This window comes from Eublepharis macularius, chromosome 3, assembly GCF_028583425.1.
Source record: "Eublepharis macularius isolate TG4126 chromosome 3, MPM_Emac_v1.0, whole genome shotgun sequence".
Taxonomy (NCBI): Eukaryota; Metazoa; Chordata; class Lepidosauria; order Squamata; family Eublepharidae; genus Eublepharis; species Eublepharis macularius.
Genome location: NC_072792.1, coordinates 168,839,748 through 168,864,340, shown reverse-complemented (window position 1 = coordinate 168,864,340; position 24,593 = coordinate 168,839,748). Strand labels below are relative to the sequence as shown.

Below are 24,593 nucleotides of genomic sequence, written 5' to 3'. Positions count from 1 at the left end.
AACTCTCTGTCCCATTGCATCATCCAGCTCAATATTCATGATGTTAGAATAACTTAAGCTTATCCGTAATGTCTTCTTTTTATTAGTAGATTAAAGTTGTATTGACTCGATGTCCGTCATATAATCCAATCAATGGAAGATTCGTATACTGTTTCTAACTGATGGGAAAATTATTTTCACAATGGAGGCATCACTGTTTATAATTAAGTGGGTACTTGTTTAGTTACAGCAGGAGTTGACTTCAGTACCTTATAGACGAACAAGATTTTCAGGACGTAAGCTTTTTATTTATTTATATTTATATTTCAATTTATATTAAAGGGTGTTTTAAGAGTCAAAACACCCTTCTTCAGACTATCTACCCGAAACTTTGTTTAGTTATCAGTTTAGGTATAAATCAGATGGCAGAGTTGTATGTACCTAAACACAATTTGTATACTCTACTGCTTTCTGGTTCTTTTCATTCTGTATAGTAGATTGCAATACTTGCGCACGTTAGAAATATGTCTGTGTTTATCTTTTCTTTGAGGGCAGGGGAGACGCTCAGTTACTGCCAGTTCAGTTTCTTTATTTACTAGCAAGTAACACGGCATAGTTTTTAGGTGTTTGTGTAACAATACATATATTTGGATAGTGTAAACTATGATAGAAGCTTCCATCATTTTCAGGTCCATCATTTTCAGGCCATTGAACTCGGTCTGCGACATAGGACCCAGTTTTGATTTCACCCACCTCACATGTCTTTTTAGTCCCACCTCTTTCTCCCCTTTTCTTCTTTCCTTTTTTAATGTTTTCCTCCCCCCCCCCCGCCATCTTTTTTCCTCTTCTAAAGAAAATGGAGGTAGTGTTAGTGCCGTGATATACCTTAGGTTGGGGTACACACAACATGCATTGCGTCCAAGCCATCAGTTGAAATCAAGAGACTGCCACAGCTGGTTTGGCCTCAGCATACCACAGTTGCCTATGCTGGATTCCTAAAACATTTTGGAAACAATTCAAGAAGCTGGTCTTTGACCTACAAAGCCCTACATAGCCCTTCAGAAATTATCTCCGGATTTCAGTATACGCCCAGCACCTTTAAAGACAGATTAGGCTAAAAATCCTGCAGTCCCTTAATTGATGACATTTGCCAAGACCTTGTTAAAAAGGTTACATGTAGACTCTGGGTAAAGCAATACATGTGGGTTTTTAAAATTTATTTGTTATTCTTGTAGTTCAGGAAACCTGACTTTGTGCTCTCTTCTTTCTCTGGCAGTTGCCCTGTTTTCCTTTGGTCCTGCCATAGCATTTTAATGCCATTTTAAAACCAATTATACATTATAATATAATTTATACAATAAATTCTGTTTTTATGCAGCAGATGCAAAATTGGGCACCAACTTAAGTAACAATATTTCTATAGAATTTCGTTAAAGTGGTTGAGAAAAAGAAATACAGCAACACAGCATCATCACAACAGATATTGTGAAATTTGCTTGTCTTTTTCCAGCTCTGTATTTGGGTTTATGCTTGTTTTCAAATTTCTGCTATCTGTACCCTATTGCATTGTTTAAGAAATGTTCCAGCTGTTGATCATATTGACTTAACGTTGTATAATCCCCCTTGAGTCTCAGTGAGAAAGGCGGACTATAAATAACAGATATTAAAGGTGTCAGTCTGCAAGCATCTAACAGACAATATGGTCACACAGGGAAATCTGCATGGATTTGTCCCAAACAGGTCCTACCAGACCAACCTCATCTCCTTCTAAGATCGAGTGATAGGCTTAGTAGGTCACGGGAATGCTGCCAGTGCTGGATTTCAGTAAAGCTTTTGACAAGGTTCCTCATAATGTTCTGATGGGTAAACTAGTGGATTATGGACTGGACTCTAGGATGGTTAGATGGATAGGGAACTGACTGGATAATTACAACCAAAGAGTAGTTGTCAATGGCATCATGTCTGATAGGAGGGGGGTATTCAGTGGAGTGCCACAGGGCTTGTTCCTGGGCCCAGTGCTTTTCAGTGTTTTTGTAAATGATCTGGACGAGGGTGTGAAAGGATTATTCATTAAATTTGCAGATGAGACCAAGTTTTGAGAAGTAGCAAACACCCTTGAAGACAAGGATAGAATTCAATGAGATCTGAACTCACTGGAAAACCAGGCAGATTTGAATAAGATGTGATTTAACATGACTAAGTGCCAGGTTCTCCACCTGGGTAACAAAACTGCAAAGCATGCATACTGGATGACAGATACACTTCTGGGTAGCTGTGTGTGTGAGCCATATCTTAGGTACGAGTGGATAGCAAGTTAAATACGAGCAGTCAGTGTGATGCAGCAGCAAAAAAACGAGCACAATATTGGGCTGTATAAACAAAGGCATAACCTCCAAATCACAGGATGCTGTTATCCCACACTATATACTGCATTGATCAGGCCCCACCTGGAGTATTGTGTGCAGTTCTGGAGGCCTCACTTCAGAAAGGATGTGGACAAATTGGAACGGGTGCAGAGGAGGGCAACCAGGATGATCAGGGGCCTGGAGACCAAGCCCTACAAGGAAAGACTGAGGGACTTGAGAACGTTCAGTTTGGAGAAGAGCAGGTTGAGGGGAGACGAGATTGCTCTCTTTACGTATTTAAAAGGCTGTCACTAAAAAGAGAGGAGGGAGCTGTTCCTGTTGGCAGCAGAGGATAGGACTCAAACAGTGGGTTTACACTACAGGAGGGAAGGTACCAGCTGGACATTAGGAAAAACTTCAGGTAATTCAACAATGGAATTGGCTGCCTAAGGATGTGGTGGATTCCCCTTCGTTGGCAGGCTTCAAGTAGTAAGTGATGTTCATCATTTTTGCACTATATATATAGGAGAGCCTTGGAGTAAACATAATGTTGTTAATTATAGAAATATTGGCTGGAAGAAGATTGCTTTCAAAACGAGCCTAAAGAGACAGGGCCGGCAAAGCTCGTAGCCAGCTTCTTGAAAATGCCGCCTCTGTTCTAACTCACTGGAACAAGCGGCTGTGCTATTCGGCATGCTGAAGGACTCTATTTGCTCCACACAAGGCAACCTGTACAACGAGAGTATAAACGGAATTAATTTCGTGAATGGAATGTTGTAAAAAAATGTGTGAATGGGACTTTCTATGTTATCGGTGCTGGATATGATGTTCTGTAATAAACTGGAAAATAATTAAATCAATGAACCATTGAGAAGGTAATAGGTGTTCTACTGTAACCCTGTTTGTGCCTCCTTGAGCTTAGGCTTTAAGTATTGATCTTGGTTATTAGGAGGATTTCCCCATTAATTAGTCTTCAAGGAGTGGCTGGACAAATACTTGTCATGGATGATTTAGACTGTTCCTGCATTGGGCAGGGGGTTGGACTAGATGGTCTGTAAGGCCCATCCCAACTCTGTGGTTCTCTGACTCTAATAAATAAATAAATATGCAGCTCATTTTACTTCTGTAATGTGGCATCCATGGTGATTTATTTTACAGTGTTCTAATTGTTCCACATATATTATCTTGGCAATCCTTACAACAGCCCTATAAGGTTGTTGAGACTGATGATCTCATAATTGCAAATGGATGGAGTCTGAAGAACATAGTAAGTTTATGGCCGACGTGAGATTTGAGCCAGGTATTTTCTAGCTGCTTTTCTTAGCTTCTAGCTGTACCTCATCTAGTTCTCTACCTACACAATAAAAGACCGTTCAATGTAACTAAGCCTGAACAGAAATTGCAATGTGAATTGGGGGTTGTAACAATAAGCTAACCTGAATGTGAGTCCCACTTACATTTATGAGATTTTCATGCAGTGGGAATTCCATGGATGTTGTAGCTGTGTTAGAATAGTAAGCTGTGGTAGGAGCCAGTATTTTAAAAATAACTAAGCATTTCATGTGCTTTGCATTAATGTTTGCCTTGGATGGACTGATACAATATAAATTGCTTTTCTTCTACAGTGTTATAGACAATATAGCTGGGAAGATACCAATGAAACTAGCCTGGTGCTTTGGCTGTTTCAGGTTCGAACCACACATTAACAAAGTGCTTGTGGCCGCCACAAGGACTTTGGGTCACATGTGTGCTGGGATTTCTGCTCCTACCCAGGTGGTGGTGGAGAGTTCCCTCAAGTCACAGTTGACTTATGGCGACCCCTGGTGGAGTTTTCATGGCAAGAGACTAACACAGTTGGTTTGCCATTGCCTGCCTCTGCAACCCTAGTCTTTGTTGGAGGTCTAGCATCCAGTTACTAACCAAGGCTGACCCTCATTAGCTTCTGAGATCTGACAACATCAGGTTTGCCTGGGCTATCCAGGTCAGGGCACTCCTACCCCATGCACAGGCACAATTTGAACTGAGATCCTGGTGGGTATGGAGAAGGGAGTTGGCCTTGTCCTCTCCTGCACTGTTTCCCCAACCTGAACCAGCCTTGAGGAGCTCCTGTTGGTCCCATCTTGGAAACTCAGATACACACTGCTGCACGTTGCCCAGCAAAGCAAATTGTGGTTGTCAAGGGCCATATCAGGTCTGGTGGAGAGGCAGAAAGCTCTTCTCTGTGTGTGCCATGGTCTCAATACGTATTGGACTGTGAAGTGTGCCTGGGAAGCTCAAAACTTCCAGTGCATGTGTGATCCAAAGTCGTCATGGCCGCCATGAAGACTATGCAATGCGTAAATCAGTCTTCAGTTGCCTAGCTCTTAGAAGAATGGAAAGCTCCTGGGAACACATGGATTCTTTGCATTCTACCATTCGAGCTTGTTTTCCTCTTTGGAAAGGCTAACTAGTACCTGGTAAGCAAAACCAGTTACACAGAAATGCAAGAATGAACAATGAGCAGTGCAATGGCTTGTTTGTTTTCTTCACTTCCTGTGTGAAAGTCATCTGTGCCTCGTAGAATGTCATTCCAAATACACTTGTGTTGTTTAGTGGCACAGGTGGGTCTTAGCTAGGGCAACATGGGTGTCTTCCACAGAGGGACAGGATTTTGTGGTTTTCCTATTGCTGGTGCGGCTGCAGGGCATCCATATAAGAGGTTTCCCCACAGTTTCCCTGCCCCAGTCTCTCCTGGGAAAGCAGCTCTCAAGTATTGTTATATCAATATACTATTGTGCCAATAGGTGTAACGGTTTCTCGGAATTCCCTGCTTTTCATTAAGGGGGGGGAGCCATTTCCCCTTCCCTTGCAGAGTCATGCCTTGTTCGTTATCTCTCTGCAAGGGAAGGGGCAAGAATCTTCCTTTTTTCATACAAAAGCTGGGACTTCGCAGAAACTGCTACACCTATTTGTACAAATAACATATTGATACAACGATATTCTGGTTTCGGTTTTGAAAAGCCCCTGGTGAGGAGGGGAAGAAATCCAGATTTTCCAACCCGCACGGCAGCCTTCTAGGCTTTACTGTGATCTTCCCCAAACGTTCAAAGCAAAGCAGGCTTGAGAAAGGTTGGAGAAAATTCAAGGAAATCCCTGGAGGGGCACAGATGAATGCACCGTGATGCTGTGGGGAAAGAGGAGAAAAAAACAGTTCCCAAAAGCATTGAACTTGGGGCAGATAATCTGTGCGGAAGACACCATAGCTGTAAGAAGGAGATATAGATTTTTGTAAGGCACTAATTGTACAGCTCTCTACATTTATGCTGCAGTATGGCTACGTGAAGGTACTGGTAGGGTCAGGGCAGATGACCATTATAATCACCAGGAAAAATTCTAGTGGGCTGATGGGGGGCAGTCCCCTGAGTGGGGCTCTCCCAGCTCAGTGTGAGGGAAGACTCTTCTTCCTTTATCTAAGGCTGAGTGTGAGGCGAGTCTCTCCTTACCTCATCCACAGCTGATTGTCAGGCAAGTCCCTCCTTACCTCGTCCAAGGCTGAGTGTGAGGCGAGACTCTCCTTACCTCGTCCAAGGCTGAGTGTGAGGCGAGACTCTCCTTACCTCGTCCAAGGCTGAGTGTGAGGCGAGACTCTCCTTACCTCGTCCAAGGCTGAGTGTGAGGCGAGACGCTCCTTACCTCGTCCAAGTCTGAGTGTGAGGCGAGACTCTCCTTACCTCATCCAAGGCTGAGTGTGAGGCGAGACTCTCCTTACCTCATCGACAGCTGAGTGTGAGGTGAGACTCTCCTTACCTCATCCAAGGCTGAGTGTGAGGCGAGACTCTCCTTACCTCTTCCAAGGCACACTGGCCAAGACAAGACTCTCATTGCCTCACACAGGGCCACCCTTCACAAGATGAAACTAGATCTCCTCATCTCATCTGGGGTGGCCCCTTGCAAGCAGACGAAGAGTCTCATCTCCCTTTCTCTAAAAGGCAGGCTTATGGCAGGCAGTGACCCCTGTCCTCATTACTCATCTTTGTAATAGGGGTCTATATCCCGAAGCCCTTGTGTAACTTCAGTGGGCCTTCTAGTAACAGAACAACTGCCTAAGGCTGAAGAAGTGTCCAAGCTACAGTGAGAATATTGATTAATTAATGCCTTTGCTGCCCCCAGAGCCACCAATTCACCTCAGGTGTAAGTATCCCCCAACTCAGCCATGCTTCTACTCCCTGAAGAGGGCCTCTCCTGACTTGGCCCTTTGACAGATGACATCAACATCTCCATCGCCAGCGGATAGTCTTGTCCATCTGTCTAGTGAGATGGAACCTCTCTCCCGTCAGCCACACTCATAGCCTCGGCTCCATCAGCAGCCGCTCTGTGCCTTGGCCTGAGCTCTTGGCTTCTCAGGTCTGTGGCAAATAGGCAGCCATGGGGTGCCTGGCAAAAGCACCAGGAAGGCAAGAGCAGGCCTTTTTCAGCTTATCCAGTGGCTGAGGCTGCAGCAGCAACTGTCAGTATCTGCTACCCATTTCCTCCCTGCAGCTGTGTGAATTACTGCGAATTCATCCGGGGAGAAAGGACCAGAAAACGGGAGGAGGCGGACACAGTGCATCTTGAGTTGGCATTATGACAGGGCCGTCAGTGAGCCCCTTACAGTGGTGGACCCTGGAAAACTTCCCCGTCAGGGAAGTTGTCTACCAGTGTACATCCGTGGCTGTTCTCATACCAGTTTGAATTCTTTCAAAGGCTGCCGTTGCCGTGATTCCTCAGTAATTGTGGTTATCCTATCATGATACTGAGGTCCATTCTTTTGGGAGGCTGCTCACTGGCAGCTGAAAATGCTTCCAGAATCATCTAGCAACTCAGAGAAAGCCACAATCGCACCACATTCGGTGCATGAAACAAGGGCAGCTTTCAGAGGGCACGGCTGCCTCACACTTCCCAAGCTTCATTTCACAACATAAAGCCAGAGTCTTGGGGTGGTGTTGGTTTTAAATTCGCGCTAAGGAGCCCCGTTTCTGATGTGTAGGATCCTGCCGCTTCGCTATAGTTGCGTACAATAGTTGTGACGATAGTATATTTTTGAAGGGGGGAGGGGAGGCTATTGGAATGAACTTTTCAAAAATGGTTAGCAATATTTTTCCACAGCCAAAATCATCAGCCACTTTCACATACGGAGAATCAATATTTGATTAAAGCAAGCGTGTGTGTAAAATTGAACTCCTGAGAACTTTCCCGGCAATCTAGAATGCTTCAGGAATTATTATTTTTTGAAGATGTGCTGAAATACTGAGTCTGTCTTCATTTCCCCTGGTATTTCATTTTTTTTAAAAAATACGACTATTTGTCATATATTTGAAAGTAGTATTCTACTATTTGAAAGTAATAGTCTATTACTTTCCGACTGCTGCTTATGGTTTACTAGCAACATGTTGGTTTACTCTTTATGGTTATGATGTCAACAAAGATGCTGCATAATGCAGTACGTGTTGAACTCCATTTGTGCTCACCCATCTTGGTGAGCACCCAGAGAATATTTTGCTCTATAGTAAAGAATGGCTGCTGTTCAGTTGTACTGGAGGAATTAAATGGGTGCATTCCAGACTACCACTAAAATATGGAGGGGAAGTTGCTAAAGCTATCCTGAATCTAGTAAATGGCATGCTCCCCTATTCCACTGTTGTGGAATAGAATTAGTGGGAGCTGGTTCTTATCTACATAGCTCCACCCCTTCATCTGCATAGAACCTCCCTCATTCCATCGCATGTCCACACTGTAGCATCTCACTAAAGAGTGGTGAAGCAGGCTGAATCTAGTAAGTCCATTGTCTGGAATGGCGTGCTCCCCTATTCCACTGTTGTAGAGTAGTATTCTGTTTTCTTTGTCCCATAGAATTTATTGGGAGCTGGTCTTACCTACATAGCTCCACCCCTTCATCTGCATAGAGCCTCCCTCATTCCATCACATGCCCACACTGTAGCATTGCTTGTTTCTCTTTATACCATTGTTTTTATTTTAGACCGGCTAGATCCCAGATGCAATTTAGGGAATCTGACTCAGAATTTAAACTGAACTTATCTGGGAGTGTGCCTGAAGGTGTGGTCTAGCCTTTTTCTTCCTTCCCTAAGTCACTCTTGCTTCTGTAATAAAGATAAGACTCTGGCAAATGCAGGGTAATTAGGGGTCATTCACATTTCTGTCAGCTTCTGTATCAAGAACAATTTGTCATGCAAGGATGCATAAGTACAGGAAATCAATCTTGCGCAAGCAGCAGGCTCGGTGGGTCTAAGCAGCTAACATGTGTCGTGCTTTCTGCATTCCTTCCCCGAAGCAAGATCCCTGGTGCTGTGCCCCCAGCGAGGGCAGAAGATTGGCTGTCAATTATGCTGTTTTGAAATCTGGCCTAACAGAAAAGATGACACTCTCCTGCTCTGCATTTTGTGCCATTCAAGACAGGTTTGCTCCAGCCCCAAATCGTAAAGCTCATTAGCAAGGAGCAAAGCGGAGCAATGCACCTATTTCTGATCTCAGACTTTCTCACAGCAGAGGTCCGAGCAATGAGCGTTTGGGCAAAGGGCTTGTCGGCAAGCAGCTGCCTTGGGGCATTGCATTGCTCAGCTGAAGAAACAGGTGTGTGAACATCTGCCTTGGTGCATGGACAGTCATAAACGGAATTTTATCATATGAGGTGGAGATGAGTGGGCCGTCACGATGTGCTTTTCAGTTGCAGAAAGTAAGTTCGATAACTCGTACAGATGTGAGAGCCATCTGGCTGAGACATCTGTCACACCATTGATTGCCGGGGTTGATTCAGCTGATCTAGCTGGCTAGGTGGGTGCCCCTTTCCTTCCTCACCCTTCCACGTCCATCCCTCCTGCAGCTGCACACTTGGTGGAAGAGGCCAACCATCCCAGACAGGAACGTACTATTCTTTGTTCAAGGTTATATGTTCTAATTGTGTAATAATGTCATCATCTGAAATACTGAACAGTTGTTAGCTGGTTTGGTGACAGTATTTTTGTCCTGGATGGAAGGTTGTAATGGATCTGGGAAGCTAAAGTACAAACCTCCCAACTTCCACTCTCCATCTGTGAAATGTTCCACATCATTTCATTTAATCAGAGATTCCAGGCCTGCACAGTTTCTAACCCCCCCCCCCCAGACACACAACACAACCCCTCCAGAGGTTTAATAACCCTCTGTTCATATATCACATTTTTATCCTGCCCTTCCTCCAAGGAGCTCAGAGCAGCTCCTATGGTTCTCCTTTCCTTATTTGATTCTCACAAAAAATTGGTAAGGTAATTTAGGCTGAGAGAGTGACCAGCCTAAGGTTGAGGTACATGACAGAATGGAGATTTGAACCAGGTCTCCCATATCCTAGCTCAGTGCTCTAACAGGGGTCCCCAACCTTTTTGACCCTGTGGGCACCTTTGGAATCCTGACACAGAGTGGTGGGTTTAATCTAGGGTTGCCAAGTCCAGGTTGGTAGGGTTTGGGGAGGGGCCTCAGAATGGTATAATGTCATAGAGTCCGCCCTCCAAAGCAGCCGTGTTCTCCAGGGAAACTGATCTTTTTCACCTGGAGATTAGTTGTAATTCCGGGAGATTTCCAGCCACCACCTGGAGGCTGGCATCCCTAGTTCAACCACAAAATGGTTCCCCTGTGAGTTGGAGCCAATCATGCACACACAGAGGAACCCCAAGTACAAGGGATAAGAGGGCTAATTTTTAAAAAATCTGGGAAAGAATGAGAGAGGAAATAAAACTGACACTGTGGTCCTGCACAGTCTATCAGATCTCTAATGTCCAATGTGGTGTTTTGCCTCCTTTATAAAACCTTTATATTTCTGCCTTCCTGACTTCCTTAGTGGTCCCAAAAGGGTTTTGCTGCCAATAAAGGTTCCTACCTTAGTTCTCTCAGTTTGACTTGTAGTAAAGGCTTTGTTAGATTTGGTAGAATGACAGAACGGTCAGCACATGGGAGCGGCTGTGAGGTAAAAGAGAACCCTTTACTCTAGATGAAATAAATGTTTTACTTACACGAAAACCAAAGTTTACTTATAAGTACATATGCATAAGGATTTCAGAGTAGTTCATAAGCGCATTGGTTTCAGAACAGTTCATAAGCATAATGGTTTCAAGATAGGTACAGATCTTCAAACCTTTCTAAACAGATGCAGTCTCAAAGATTTATTTCCCCCATTGCCACTTAGGCTAATAAATCCCCCAAGAAAAGAATACACATACTTCCATCAGATTACAGCACTTCATTCCTTTTCCCTCTTTCCCCAGAACCGCTCTAATCGACACTTGAACAACATACTGAACTCTTTCTCTCAGAAGAACTCAGGCTAAACTCCAGTGTCCCCCAGGGTACAGCAACCATCCATTCAAACACAGTTCATTCACCCATCCAGCCCCCTCCTACTTCTCTTGGTAGCCTGCATTTTAAACCACACTGAACATACATTCAACAACCCACATTAATTAGCTGAATAAAAATGTTTTGCAGGGCAAAACATTACAGCCAATCATAAGTCCTGCTGGGCATGAGCCCCATCTGGTCCCATTCACCCACCTTCTTAAAACACATGGCAGGCTCCAGGAAAGGTGTTGGCAGGTGCAATAGCTGATGGGGATGCATTTGGCTCGGAGGCGAGATAGTCCCAGGTGATGTAAGCTGCAACTAAGAGCCAACACAGCACAAAAGTTTCGAAGCAAATAATGCTTTTCTGGAATGCTCTTGTGTGAGTGGGTTGTGGCTGGCTCTCCAGAGACTCACATTCACTACATGCTCTTTCAATCTAGTTTCAGTACCCTTGCTGTGACGTTGGCCGTTTCCACATGGGCCGTCGTCACACGGGCTTTTATTTAGCGCTAAAATGGCGCTATTTCCCGGCAAACACCCACCTTATTCCAGCACTGTAGCGATTTTCTCTCTTCTGCTTTGTGCTTGATAGTTGTGCTATTTTGTGCCTCAGTGTGAATGCCTCACATCGATGTATTTCGCCTCGCAACGTCCTATGCCCTCCCTTCAATCCCAGAATCCATTTCTTCCTGCGACTCCCCTTTTTTAATTTTATTATGTCCTTATAACGCCATAACGACATAACACAATGCAAACTTTCTGCTGAAGTAAAAATGACTCAATCGCCATGGCACAGTCTTCAGCGATGGGGATCATGCCAGACAGGGAGTTTTCTGCGGGCAAAGGGCTATTTATATAATTTCAAAGTTGGAAAAACAAAAGGGTTGTAATGTTTTGCTCTATCGGAATGTTTATATGCTGTTATTCCGTTATAGCGGAATTAAACGCCAGAATAATTAAAAAAAAGAGGGAGGAGCTGCTTCTGCGCGGTTAGAGAGAACAGAACAGAGTGCTTCGGTGTGGACAGCTGGTGACGCAAAGAGCCATTAGGTGACCCAAAGAAACGTTACTGTGCCAATAACAGGTAGGACGCTATATGCTGTAAATTTAACGGAAGAGATGCCCGTGTGACGATGGCCATGGCTTACCTTGTTCCGGAAAACAGCGAAATCTCGCACGAAATTGTGCGAGAAGACACGATAACAGCGTCTTCTCGCAAGATTTCACACAAGATTTTGCTGTTTTCCAGAACAAGGTAAGCCTTGTGGAAACGGCCACTGTTAAGTGTGGGCTAGGTTGCAAGGTGTGCCGGCAATGAGTTAAGTTTGGTATCAAATATGCATTTGGAAAATTCATGGTGGGTAGAGTGGGAGTGTCTCTCTGATGGCGGGTAATTGTGTCAAAGGTGATGGGTCAGAGAAAGAGCTGAGCATACCTGTCTTCTTGTTGCTTCTCTGTTCAAATTGATCCCCCCTCTCAGAGCAGCTTTCTTTTTAAAAACAGGGTGTCCGGGCATTATTACACATATTTCTGTGTATCCTGTAGCTGCCCTCTTTTGCTTTATCGAGGATGGAACCATTGTACTCTTTCTCCTGCTTATCTGAGCTTCAAAGGCTTTAATCACACCAGTTGGAGAGGTGGAGCTGATAGCTACAAATCATAAAAGTTCAGAAATGCAGGATGTACAAGAGGAGGAGCCGCTACGTACAAATCCTAAAGCGGAGTTCAGAAATGCAGGATGTGGGAGAGAGACTTCTTTTGAAGTCATAGATTCATAATAAGACTCTGGGTAGGGTAACTGATATGATGGGTGCTGGCCCTTAAGCACCAGTTTGGAAATGACCACCTCCTGAGGCCAAAGAGGGGGGGGGGGATCCTCTGATGTCTGGTATTATATCTTTGAGAATATAATAGAGGTTTTATACCTCTTTTAGGAAGCATCCAATACCGGCCATTGTTAGAGGCATAATAGCAAATTGTGGCAAAGGGACCTCTTTTCTGTTTTTTTTTTCTTTTCATTTTTGAAATCTATTATTCTTCTAAGGACCAGACTGGAAGGTCACAAAAGCGATCATTTATGAAGTGGGAAGCAATTATGTTTGAAAAGATCTTCAATAAACCCTTTGAACACAGGTATCCCAAACCTTACACTGTACATTTCTTTGTCCCACCTTTTCACAATAGATTTATCAGATAAGCTGTCAGCTTCCTAGCGTGCAGTGGGTGATATTGTAATGTACAGAAGCCATTGACAGGGATTTAGTAAAGCTTGTGTGAGTTGTGCATGAGTGGCTTTCTTGCCGTTTTGTGGGCCTCCATCGTCTGCCTTCATCTTTCTCCTCTTCTCTACTGTGGCTTGAAATGCCAGCAAGAGAAAGTTAGCAAAGAAGTTTCAAAAACAATTCCAGGGTAATATTATTGGCTGTAATCATAGATCACAAGGAGAGTAAAATGCAGAAATCAGCAGACATGATATTATCCTACGAACTATATGTTTAGACACAGTTTAAATGCATCGGGCATTAGTGCGAATGTGAGACTTTGTGCACTCAAGTGCATATATGCAAGTAGGCCACACAGGTAGGGGGTGCCAGACCCCCAGTGGGGGCAGGGGATCCCCACACCCTCACTCCCCCCATACACCCCACTTACCTGGCCAGCGGGGGGCACGCACCCTCTGTGCACGAGCTGTGCGCTCCTGTGGATCAAGCCCGTTTTGGTGTGGATCAGGCCCGTTTTGGGATGCTGTGGCGTGCAGGAGCGCTCCTGCGCTCCACAGCGGCTCAAAATGGGCCCAATCCAGGCCAAAACGGGGCCATTTTGAGGCCCTGCAGAGTGCAGGAGCGCTCCTGTGCTCCACAGTGCCTCAAAACGGGCCCGATCCATGGGCACATTTTGTCCCGCTGTGGAGTGCAGGAACGTTCCTGCGCTCCACAGCAGCACCCAATACGAGCCCCTGCGGAGTGTGAGCATGCTGGGGGAGCGTACGCAGCGTGATGACATCACTTCCCGGAAGTGACGTCATTGCGCTTTGCGGGAGCGCGCTTTGCGCGCGTGCACCCCCCCAGGAGGACAGAGGTAAGAGCCAGCCCCCAATCCCGCCCTGGGAGCTTGAGGGGGCCTGGTAACCCTACACACAGGTCAATGTAATAATTACACAAAGGTTGTGTAATAATGTTTTCTTCCCCCCCCCCCCGTCAGCTCCTTATCTGGGCTTCAATCTTATGTTTAAACCCTTATGTCCTCCTGAGGGATGGAACCCTCCATTCCAAGTTTCCGGGTTCGTTCAGCTGTTTAAAGGAAATGGAGAGAAAGAAAACATGAGTGACTTTTGCTAAAGGGTAAACGTGAAAAGAGTGTTATGTAGTGGTTACAGTATCGGACGAGGGTCTGGAAGCACTAAAATTCAAATTCCTACTCTGCCACAGAAGGGCTGGGCCAATCACTCTCAAGCTAACCTACCTGACAGGGTTGTTGTGAGGATAAAATGGAGGAGAGGATAATGATGTCAGATGCTTTCAGTCTCACTGAGGAGAAAGGGGGGTGTAAATAAAGTAAATAAATAAAAGGTGTGCTGTACCATGGGGGAATGTGCCCATTTCCCCCTTCTTTGCACCAGAGCTGGATGAATGAAAGTTCCGATGATGTGAGTGCTGTGTGAAGGATATTTTTTCATGCACGTATTTTCAGTAATTTTTGCATTTTTAGCGATTCATCTTCCAAGACTGCAGTATTCTCATTAGGCCTACAAAGTTCTCCAAAGTTTGAGATGCTAATTTTCACCATAATTATTCCCATCTCACACATACAGGTGTTCTGTTTTCCTGATTTTTTCACATATTTCATGCACAGTTTGATAATTAGGTATAATAAGATACATAATATTATTAAAAAGTTGGCATTGTTTGGTTTACGTCTTTTGTAATGTTCATATATCAACAAATCTTTCCTTGATAAAATCTGTGCTGTTTTATCAGGATTATGATTGTTGTCATAAACATTGCATGCATCTGGATGTGACTTCTTGTCCTGATTAACAGCACTGAATAGGTATGTGCAAACCGTGTGCCTGTATGTCTTTGTGCATGTATGTAACACATGCATCATTTTCATCAGCTGTGCAGTATCTTGCTAGTCACTTGTCAACAGGATATCTCCCATTAATGTTGTTACAGTTGTGATAAAAGAAGACACACAGGACTTGATGCACTCATCCATATACATCTTATGTAGAAGCTACTAAAGATCACTGGTAGATTATCACCCAAGTTTTTAAAAAACACTCCCATCTCTGCGCACAACATATACTTCAAAACAGAACTCAAGGAAGTAATAAATGCATACATATGACCATGTCTCTGCATACATGAGAAAACAATAAATGCATATATATGTTAGAAAACTCTGCTGAAACTGTGGCTTTTTTTGCAGATAAAACACATTCAAAATATGTATTATAATGTATATAATTCCTCTTGGAAAATGCGCCCTCCCTCCATGTTATTTATCTTAGCTGGTGCATAATCTGAGTAGATGAAACTATCAATTTGATGTTGAATTGCTGTCACTGAGAAATCTGACAGCATCCTTAATTCATGCAAGCTTCCTTTCTTGGAACATGCAGAGCAGCTGTTAATATTGTCATGATCTGTCACGCTCATACCTGGTGGTTGCTGTAGGACAGCTAAGCTTCTAATACTTCCCTAAATTCTCTCTATCATGCCAACCCTGGCAGGTTTCTCAAACCTCACAGGAAAGGGATAAAATGTCTGGCAAAAAAATAAGACATCATCTGTATTGACCATAAAGAGTTGTCAAGCCTGTCTCTTTGCCCAGTACTGTTAAACATCAGTATTTCAAAATAGAAGATAATTCACGCTAGGAGGGAATGACAATAACTTGTTCACCGGATGTTTTAGAAAGCTTCAGGTGTAAAGGTTTATCCTTCTCTTGTATATCAAATGACGGTTTATTTGTGTCTTTTTTTATGAGCCTCTGTTGAATCTTTGTGAAAGGCTATAGTTTTCAGTCCACTTCTCTGAACGTGTTATGGTGATGTCCAGAGGAGTTATTCTGTCAACATCTCTGTGTTTCACCCAGGAGGCCCATCTCACAATTTACTCTACATAAAATAAAGACTTGGCAGGAAGGTGATCTGTTAAGTGAAGGCTGGTATCTTATGATGCCTCTTAAATCCATGCAGTTAACAGATGCTGAAAGGCAGGCAGAATAAAATGGGTTGAAACTCAGATAAGAAATTCCATCTCTATTCCATGTTTATATTCCGAAGGAGGATCAATTGACAGTTACAAATTTGCCCTCACCCTAGTGTACTCTCATAATTTACCAATCCCTGCCACTCCCGATTTTTAGTTGACTATAGACTTTGGATTTCTTCTCAGTCAAAGCAGCAGTTTATAATGGATTTTGTTGTCTTAACAACAGTGTGTGTGTGTGATTTGCTGAAAGCTGCACTGTATTATGGGATATGTATTCAGAGTAAGCTGTTGTGGTTTGGCGCGAAAGCTATTTATGGAAAATGTCACACTTTATTCTGTATTTCCTATGAACATTTCTTATACTGAACCTGAAGTAAAAGTTTGTTTTAGAGAATGTGCTTGTTTTTTAAGGTGGCACAAGAATCCTGTTTTGGTTTTGCTGCAATAGATTAACATGACCGAGATCAGTTCCTTCCGTCTTCGGTTATGTTTGGCACATGTCTCTTCCTCTGAATTTGGAAAGCCTTTTTTTTATATATATAATAGATTTTTATTAGATTTTTTAAAAAAGAAAAAAACCTTTTTAGTAACAGGTTCGTGTACATGATAGTCACTATACATCCAAAATTTCAAAAGCTTAGCAATACAGACATCAATCCATAAAAAAAAGAAACTGAGTAACCGACTACCCCCCCCTTTCCCCCCATTTATACAATACACGGTCCATTTAGATCTCTCCAAGCACCTTTTAAATTCCTTACTCTTTTACCCAACTACTCAATTCCTTTTCTCATTTCTTACAATTATTTATGTTCTAAATGAGCAGATTCTTAAGGCACACTTCAATCCTTTAATTCTTAAGCCTAGGGTACTAAGCCCATAGCCAATCCGGAGACAGAGCTATAAAAAAACAGCCACATCTTTATGTTCTATTATTAGTCCCATTATTTGTGTATATCATTAACTAAATAATTTCTTAAAGGAGAAAAGTATACAAAAAGATTTTTGTAACAGCCTACCCTCTGTCTTTCATGCATCAAAACCCAAGCCATCTAAGGTTTTGTACTTGTATTTTCATTACAAAAGGTGAGAGAAAGTGTATAGGTAGAGTTAGCTTAGCCAATAGTTTAAGTTTTGAAATTTAACAGATTTACAAAGTTTCCTCTACCTCCCTAGTGTTTCCCCTGTTAATCCTAGAAGATACCTTGTCTCAACAACTTTCTTATACTTTTATTTAAAGGAAAGAAATCTGAAGAAGAAAATAAGGGGTGGGAAGGAAAATAGAAGACTACGAAGACCTATTTGCCACACTCCCTCTAGTAACCGTCTGAAACAGAAGGAGGCATATTAAACCTAGTTTCTTTCCAGATTCTCCTAAGTTTTTTGTTAAAACAATTTAAATAGCATTTAGAACATGGACATATAAAAATCCCAACATATCACATATACCATCCATATCTGCAAAGGCCCCTAACAACCCTATTTAACCCACCCTTTTAATCTCACTTCAGTTTAAAGCTCTATGCCATATAAACAGAAAAGAAGAGAGAGGGGGCAAAAAACCCAAGGGTCACACTTTAAGTTTCATTTTGTTTCTTCTTCTTTCTCCCTCTGGAATAGTATTGAAACTCTTTCTTTCCGAAGATCAGTCACAGCCGGCTCTTTTTGCCTTCTAGCCATTCATGTGAGGTGCCGTTAAATACTTTATAATGTCCCTGTTTATCTCTCTTCATCTTTCTGATATATTTCTTGATTGGAGTATGTTGTATGCTTTGTACTTCATATAGAAGCAGTACGCTAAGACTCTTCCTCACAGCTTTCTTTTCAGCACGCTCCTCCCAATTCTTCTCCGCTTTCTGTATTTTCACCAAAGAAAGCTGATTTTCTCCTCCATTTTGTTGGGAGTATTTTTCACAATTCCACTCCAATTTTCTTTTAGGTAAGTCTGTCCCATCAAGATTCCCTTATAACTTGGCACCTAACACAGTGCTCGTGCCTGTTTTTATCTCAAGTGTTTCATCTGCTTTTCTTAATACACAATCCATCAGTTTAGAAATTTGTTGCAGCTTTAAAAGTATCTCTTCAGAAAGTGCCATTTTGTCCACTCACTTACAAATGTTCAATCACAGATCTTTTAAAACTGGTTAAAAAGCTCCTTTGCTCTTACTATTTGTAGTTATGAAGTTTTTTGCTCCCCTGCTCTCCATCCCAGGAAACCTCTCCTTACACTTCACTTCTTGAGAGTCAGTTTCCTAGTCCATGAGGCGGCTGCCTCTCCGGGGGATAATAACCCCCCCCCATCAAGCTGTTTAGCCGTCATAAAGCAATAAACAATACTCTTATTTGGAGAGATGTCAGGTAAAATCACTCTTTTTCAGTCTTTCAGTTGTCCTTGCATCTATCTTGTCAAGAATCCTTGCCTTGTTTCTTACAATTATTTATGTTCTAAATGAGCAGATTGGGAAGATACTGAGCTCATAAACTCAGCTGCCATGACATCGTCCCGCCATTCCGGAAGTCCACCACTGTTTGAATTTGGAAAGCCTTTATGTGCAGTATAGACTAGGGATGTGCATTTGGATTTTCCAATCCAAAACAGTACCTGAAATTCCCTGTGTCCTTTCAGATCAGAAATAACCCCAAAAGGAAGCACTCCCAAAATGTTGGGATTCCTGAAATTTATCTCTCAAAATACTGGGAATTGTTCAGGTTGTTCCAACACTGTTTTCAGTGGGTGGTAGATTTCACATCCAGAGTGGGGTGTCACGTCTACTGTCCAGTGAAAATAGTGGAAATATACCTGGCCTCTTGACTTGCATGCCAGCTATACTGCCTGTTGGGATCAATGGTGGTAGGCCTGTTCTCCAGAAGCCAGGCTTACCACCCATTAAAAACAGTGGAAGTAGGCCTGGCCTCCAGAGTCCAATACTCCCAAAAAATCAAGATTCTGAAATGATAAAATTAAAATGAAATGTTTGGAGTGCAGATTCCTAATATAGACTAGAGATTGGCACGAACCAGAAAAAAACCCTAACCTTGCAGTTCATGAACTTTCATGAACCTGCCCTGGTTCACAAACTGGTTTGTTTGGTTCATGAAAACTGCACTTCTGGGCCAGCAAATCACTACTTCTGGGTCAGCAGAAGATCACTTCCAGGTCAGCAGAAGGTCTGCAGAAAGCCCATCCCCCGTTGCCTAGGAAACTGTTTGATCGGTGCCAAGCTGTCTGCAGTGACAAACTGAAAAATGAACCAAACAAACTGCCCTAAAGTCCGTGGTGGTTCGTCAGAAATGGGCTCTGACAAACCGCCGGTTCGCGAACCATGAACTGGCCTGGTTCGTATTTCGGTTCATGCCTATCTCTAGTATAGACAGGTCTAGGCTAGATGGACCAATGGTTAGTCTGAGTGTATAAGGAAGAACCTCCTTTTATTTGTTTGTTTGTTTGTTATATTTTTAACCGGCCCTCCCCACAAGCGGGCTCAGGGCGAGGTACAACATTGATTAAAATACAACATAAAAACAATAAACACAGCATTTGTCTGTAGGCACTTGCACAATCAGGATGGAACAGGATAGTTACTTTTAGTGCAGATGTATTCCTTTTTCTCCTGCTTCTTAGGACATGGTGCAACTGGTGCAAGCTGCTGGAGTTTTCTCCCAAGCTTCTTCAGGTTGCCTTTTAACAAGACAGAGTCTCTAATGGTTCACTTCAAATGGCAGAGACACAGTGATCATGTCTCCTCATTTGATATATTCTGACAAAGTGAAGGACAAATCCATTTCCAGCATTTAAGACAAGGCTGTTCAAAGCCGCCCCGGGCCAACAATACCTGAATGCTTTAAAGTGTTACTTATTACTGCCGAGCCCGAGAGCCACCCCTAAACATTCTGTAGTAATTAGTTAAATTATAGCTTTGAGTTGGTGCCCCCTTTCCCCCTTGCATGTTAGCGAAGTTGTGTTGCAGCAGCCACAGTATGCTTGCTGAATAGCCCTGAGAGCCTGCAAGGTCAGTAGGCTGCATACCCGTGAGGCCAAGATTATGCCGCAAACTTCACGAGGAGGCATGTGCTTCTGGAAGCAGATCCAGACCTGCAGTGTGTATTCTCCTTTGCAGGGCACCTGAAGTCTGGGAACTGGTGCTGAGGAGTGACGGACAGCAGGCAATGTTAACCAGGGCAGAATAGAAAGTTGGACGCTGGTATTTAATCCAGGACTGGCCCGTCCAGCCACTTTAAGCTTCCTGTCAGTTACAGGTAGCTAATGTTACTTTACCTTATTTTCTTATTGTACTTTAAGAGGCTTACAACATGCCAGCCTGCTCACTTACCCATAGTGAGGTAGATTTTCTCTCCAAAACCGATGAGGTTGTTTGCTCTGGCTGGGCAGCTTCTAGTAGCATTTCTGGGTATTATTTAAAGGTCTTTTTGTCCCACACTTAATACATATATATTTCTGGCTTATATCCCAGCCCAAATGCTTGGAAGGGGAGAAGCAGGAGCCCACATATTCTTTAAAATGAAATTTAATTAAATTTAATTTATTAGATTTATATTCCACCCTCCCCACGCCAGCAGGCTCAGGGCGGATCACAATTTGCACACAAATTTAAAATTACATTAGATGATTCATACAGAAATGGCACTAGAGGCTGCGTAAAGTTAATAAGGAAACAGCAGGTTTATTAAACAGGCAGGGTTGGTATATAGGTAGGTAGTGAAAGAAAAGCTGAGGTAAATTTTGATTGTAGAACAGAAGAGTTCAAAATATTAGGCACAATAATCTTCTTATAGCTTGGTTTCAAATATTTACAGTTCCTAAAAGTGAGAGGCTTTCAGTTTCAGACGTAGGTTACATTAACAAGGATTCTTCATAGATTTCACTTTACAGCTTAGGTGTTGTGACTTCAATATAGCACTCATTTCCCTTTACACCAGACCTAGGGTTCTCCTCAGAACCACACCTCCCTTTTTAGCCGCTAGGCAGAAATTATTCTTCTCCAAAAGATTTAACCCTGATCACTTGGCTACTCCATGCTTCCTCTGCCAAGAACACCCCCCCCCCAGTTCTATCTTCTCTGTGTAAAATTTTGCTGGCATTCACACTTAAAAACTTTAAGTAAAAGTTTTCTTTCAAGCTAAAGCTATGATAGTTTGGGAAAACTTTCCCTTTTTCCTCACACAGAGGGTTACTAGTCTGACCTCCCTTGTCAGACTCCAGACTTCAGCTGTTAGTGCAGTTCTGTCACACCAATTTGTTACCTTCTCACTGGCCCATCAAAGAGAGGGGGGAGCAGCCTGTCAATCATTCTCCCTTCCGCAGTTGTTTTAACCCTTTACCTTCCTCTCTCTGGGTTCTGCCCTTAATAAACCTTTCTTTTGAAAGCCCATTCCATCACAAGGGTCCTTTCTTATCTCAGTGCTAGAGTATCCCCTACCAACTATGAGGTTCCTCTTTGAAGTTTCAGGAGTTCCAGATTGACTGCTCTTGATATTATTACAAATGCATAGTTGATGAATGCAAAGTCCAGCATTCATAGAAAAGGTACCCGACTCGGTTCTGAAGCTTGGAAAAATTATTGCAGTGTTTCTCAACTGTTCTGGACTGGTTGGGGAACAAAGGTTCTACATGCTTCAGGATCCTGTCCTTGTATAGAATGTTGCCCTTCCCATTTGAGTTTGAGTAATGTTCAGTTATTTTGAAGGCCTATTAAGATGATCACACTTCATCTAGCTGTTTGTGATTGTTGAAGGTAGCGCACCGAAAACATTGCCCCAGTGGATTTTAAGAGTGGGGCAGATTTGTAAGAAGACTAGGTTCTGTTCCTCTAGCAAACAGTTAATAGATTAAAAATACCGCCCATACGCAACTTGCTATTATTAGCTCTGTCATGCTAGATTTATTCTGTTCCATGGGCTGTGTCGGCTATTAAGTGCCATTCTTTCACTTCTGGTGAACCATGCATTATGGCAGCTCCTGTTCTGGGCACTTCTCCTCCTAACAATGCATGTCATCACAGCATATGTAATTTATCTAATTTTTCTCTGCTCAGTCACCAGGCAAATCATTCCTTTCTGCACATGAGAGACACTGGGAAGAACAGAATATTTTTGCAAAAGCCAGATTTGTGTTGGGGAAAAAGAAAACGTGACAAGTGTCAGTGCCTAAATGTTTCTGCTGCAGGCTGTACAGCTCTTTCACTCAGTGGTTCAGCTAAGACCAACATCTTGATTTACAGTGCAGTATAGTTTAGGTGGATAGCTGTGTTGGTCTGCAGTAGGACAGCAGGATTTGAGACCAGTACCTAAAATCCTGCAGTCCTAAGCAGAGTTACACTCCACTGAAGTCAGTGCTGTTAGAAAGAAGTAACAGGGCTTAGAACTGCGCTGTAATTTTTTTTCCAGGAAACTTGTAGTTCTGGTTTTATTGTCCCCTCTTCAGAACCTGGGCCCAAAGAGTTAGCACAAGAATTTTTACTGCCCTAAGAACAATGCATGTGAGAATGTAATTCCTGTTGGAGTGGCAGGTGTTTCCCAATGATGCAACAGAAGATTCCGTAGTCGAGTCTAGTTTATAGAGGGAAGAAGAGGTGCACGAGAGCAGAGCTGTATGCTACTTCTAACATGGTCGGTGTTCTCTGCATTATGTCACCACCACCACCACCCAATATTCCTATAATCACTGGGGCTACCTTGAGTGCAAACAAGCCTGTGTCTGGTGTGCGGCCCCAAAGCTAACAGGCATCAGCCTGCTGTCTCTTTCACTAATGAGTTAGGGACCATAGACTTCACCACTATGTTGCCTTGCATATTATTTGTTGCTTTGAATATGTACTCCTATGTACTACCTGTGCTTCATGTTATCTAATGTCAGTCCTAGAATTGATTATGTTCTGTTTCAGCAATTCATCTTTGTATTGGATCCTTGCTAATGCTATGTCTTTGTAAAATCCTATGACATTGTTTATGGAAATGACCTTGACACTGTATGGAAATGCCCTTGATACTGATTGTACTAATCTCACACTATGTAATCCACCTTGAGTCTCAGTGAGAAAGGAGGACTATAAATGAAATGAATAAATAAATAAGGCTTTTCTATCAGAAGAAGGCACTATAGATGGGAAAGATGATAACACAGCATTGTTGTTTATAATTTCTTTGGTGGCAGTGGAAATTGACCCCATTTTTAAAATCCTTTGCCCAAAACGTTGTTCAGCATTTTAGGCTTTGATGTGATGCTGTTTAATGTGGTACTTCCTGTTTGGTGCCATGTCTCCATGCTTAACGCCACTGATTTGGGTAACATTTTGGAGCCCCGTCAAACATCTTACGCAAAAAGCAAAAGCAGTGAGGTAGGTAGGGTGCATGGATAAAGGGTTCTAGCTGATTTTTAAGTGACAGAAATTTTTACTCAGATTTTAAAGGCTGACAGCATAGTGTGCATATAACAAACACAATGCAAAATAAAGATACATGATATTTAAGCTGCATTTTTAGGGAAGATTTTCTAAAGGAAGACCTAGTGATAGGAGCCTACATGAAAGTCAGCTGGAAAATAGAGCCTCCTTTCCTTAGAAGCTGTTGACTCCCCTTTGGGCCTGTGCGCTTTGAAGAAATTAGCATCTTTTTGCTTTGGGGCTTATCTCTTTCCACTGCTTTGTTTACTGCACGCCAGAACTCACCATGCTCTGCTTCAAAAATCGCAATAAGTTGCTACTGGGACAAATTTGTATTCTCAAGGGCAGTCCTATGACTACAGGTGAAGATTAAGCAGAAGGGACAGATGATTTTCTAAGCAGCAATAATCAATTTTTCATGCTAAATTCCTTAGTAAGGAAAAACAGAGGGTGAGGGAGATGGAAAGTGAAGAAAACCAAGCTAAAAAAGGTGACCTGTTCAGCAGAATTTCGTAATGTGGGTTTCACCGTTTTCTCAGAGGTATCGCTTCTTTAAAAAAACGTGGCCAGCAAATCACCTGCAGCATTAAATATTTCGTTATGTGTAGTATATTATCAGTTCTGAAAATGAGGTTCTAGTGCAGTATATCATTACTGTTCAGAAAACCAGAGCGTTTTAAATGGAAGTCAGCCGATTCTCCCATGGGGTCTGCTCTAATGGCAGGTCACTTGGAACGAAAGAGAGATGGAGAAAGAGCTGCAAAGAAATAGCATGAGCAGATGCAATAGAGGACAAGGTCTTTCATCTTGTTGAGCAAAAGAGGGGGTTTGGGGAGGCATAGCACAGAGGCAGGACCAGCTGTGCCAAGCAAAATCTCTTCATCTGCACAGCTGCTGAAGGTAGGAAACTCCCTAAGGGCCATTAGGAATCTTTCCAAGTCCATCAGTTGACAGGAGCCAACCATATAAATGGCACTTGCCACCACAGCAGAGGTTGCAATAGTCTTTAAATCTAAATCTCAGGTGCCCTGACCTGGGTGGCCCAGATAGCCCAATCTCGTCAGATCTCAGGAGCTACGCCAGGTCATCCCTGATTACTGCTTGGACGGGAGACCACCAAGTCCAAACCCTATGGGGTTGCCATAAATCAGCTGCGGCTTGACCGCACTTTCTGCCAATGAATCTGAAGTAATGGTTGGGCAATTTCCATTCCTGAAGCACATAAGTCGGAATCAAAAACATGTTAGTGAATTGAGTGTATGAGCTGCCACATTTGTGTGGGTGATGTTCCAGGGCAGCCCTGT

The 24,593-nt window shown here is 42.9% G+C and overlaps 1 protein-coding gene across 2 annotated transcripts in view; it reads left to right on the top strand.

Annotated features, from left to right (window-relative positions):
• FAT3 (FAT atypical cadherin 3) overlaps positions 1 to 24,593 on the top strand; it is a 457,110-nt gene that overhangs the window by 197,188 nt on the left and 235,329 nt on the right. The window lies entirely within an intron of this gene.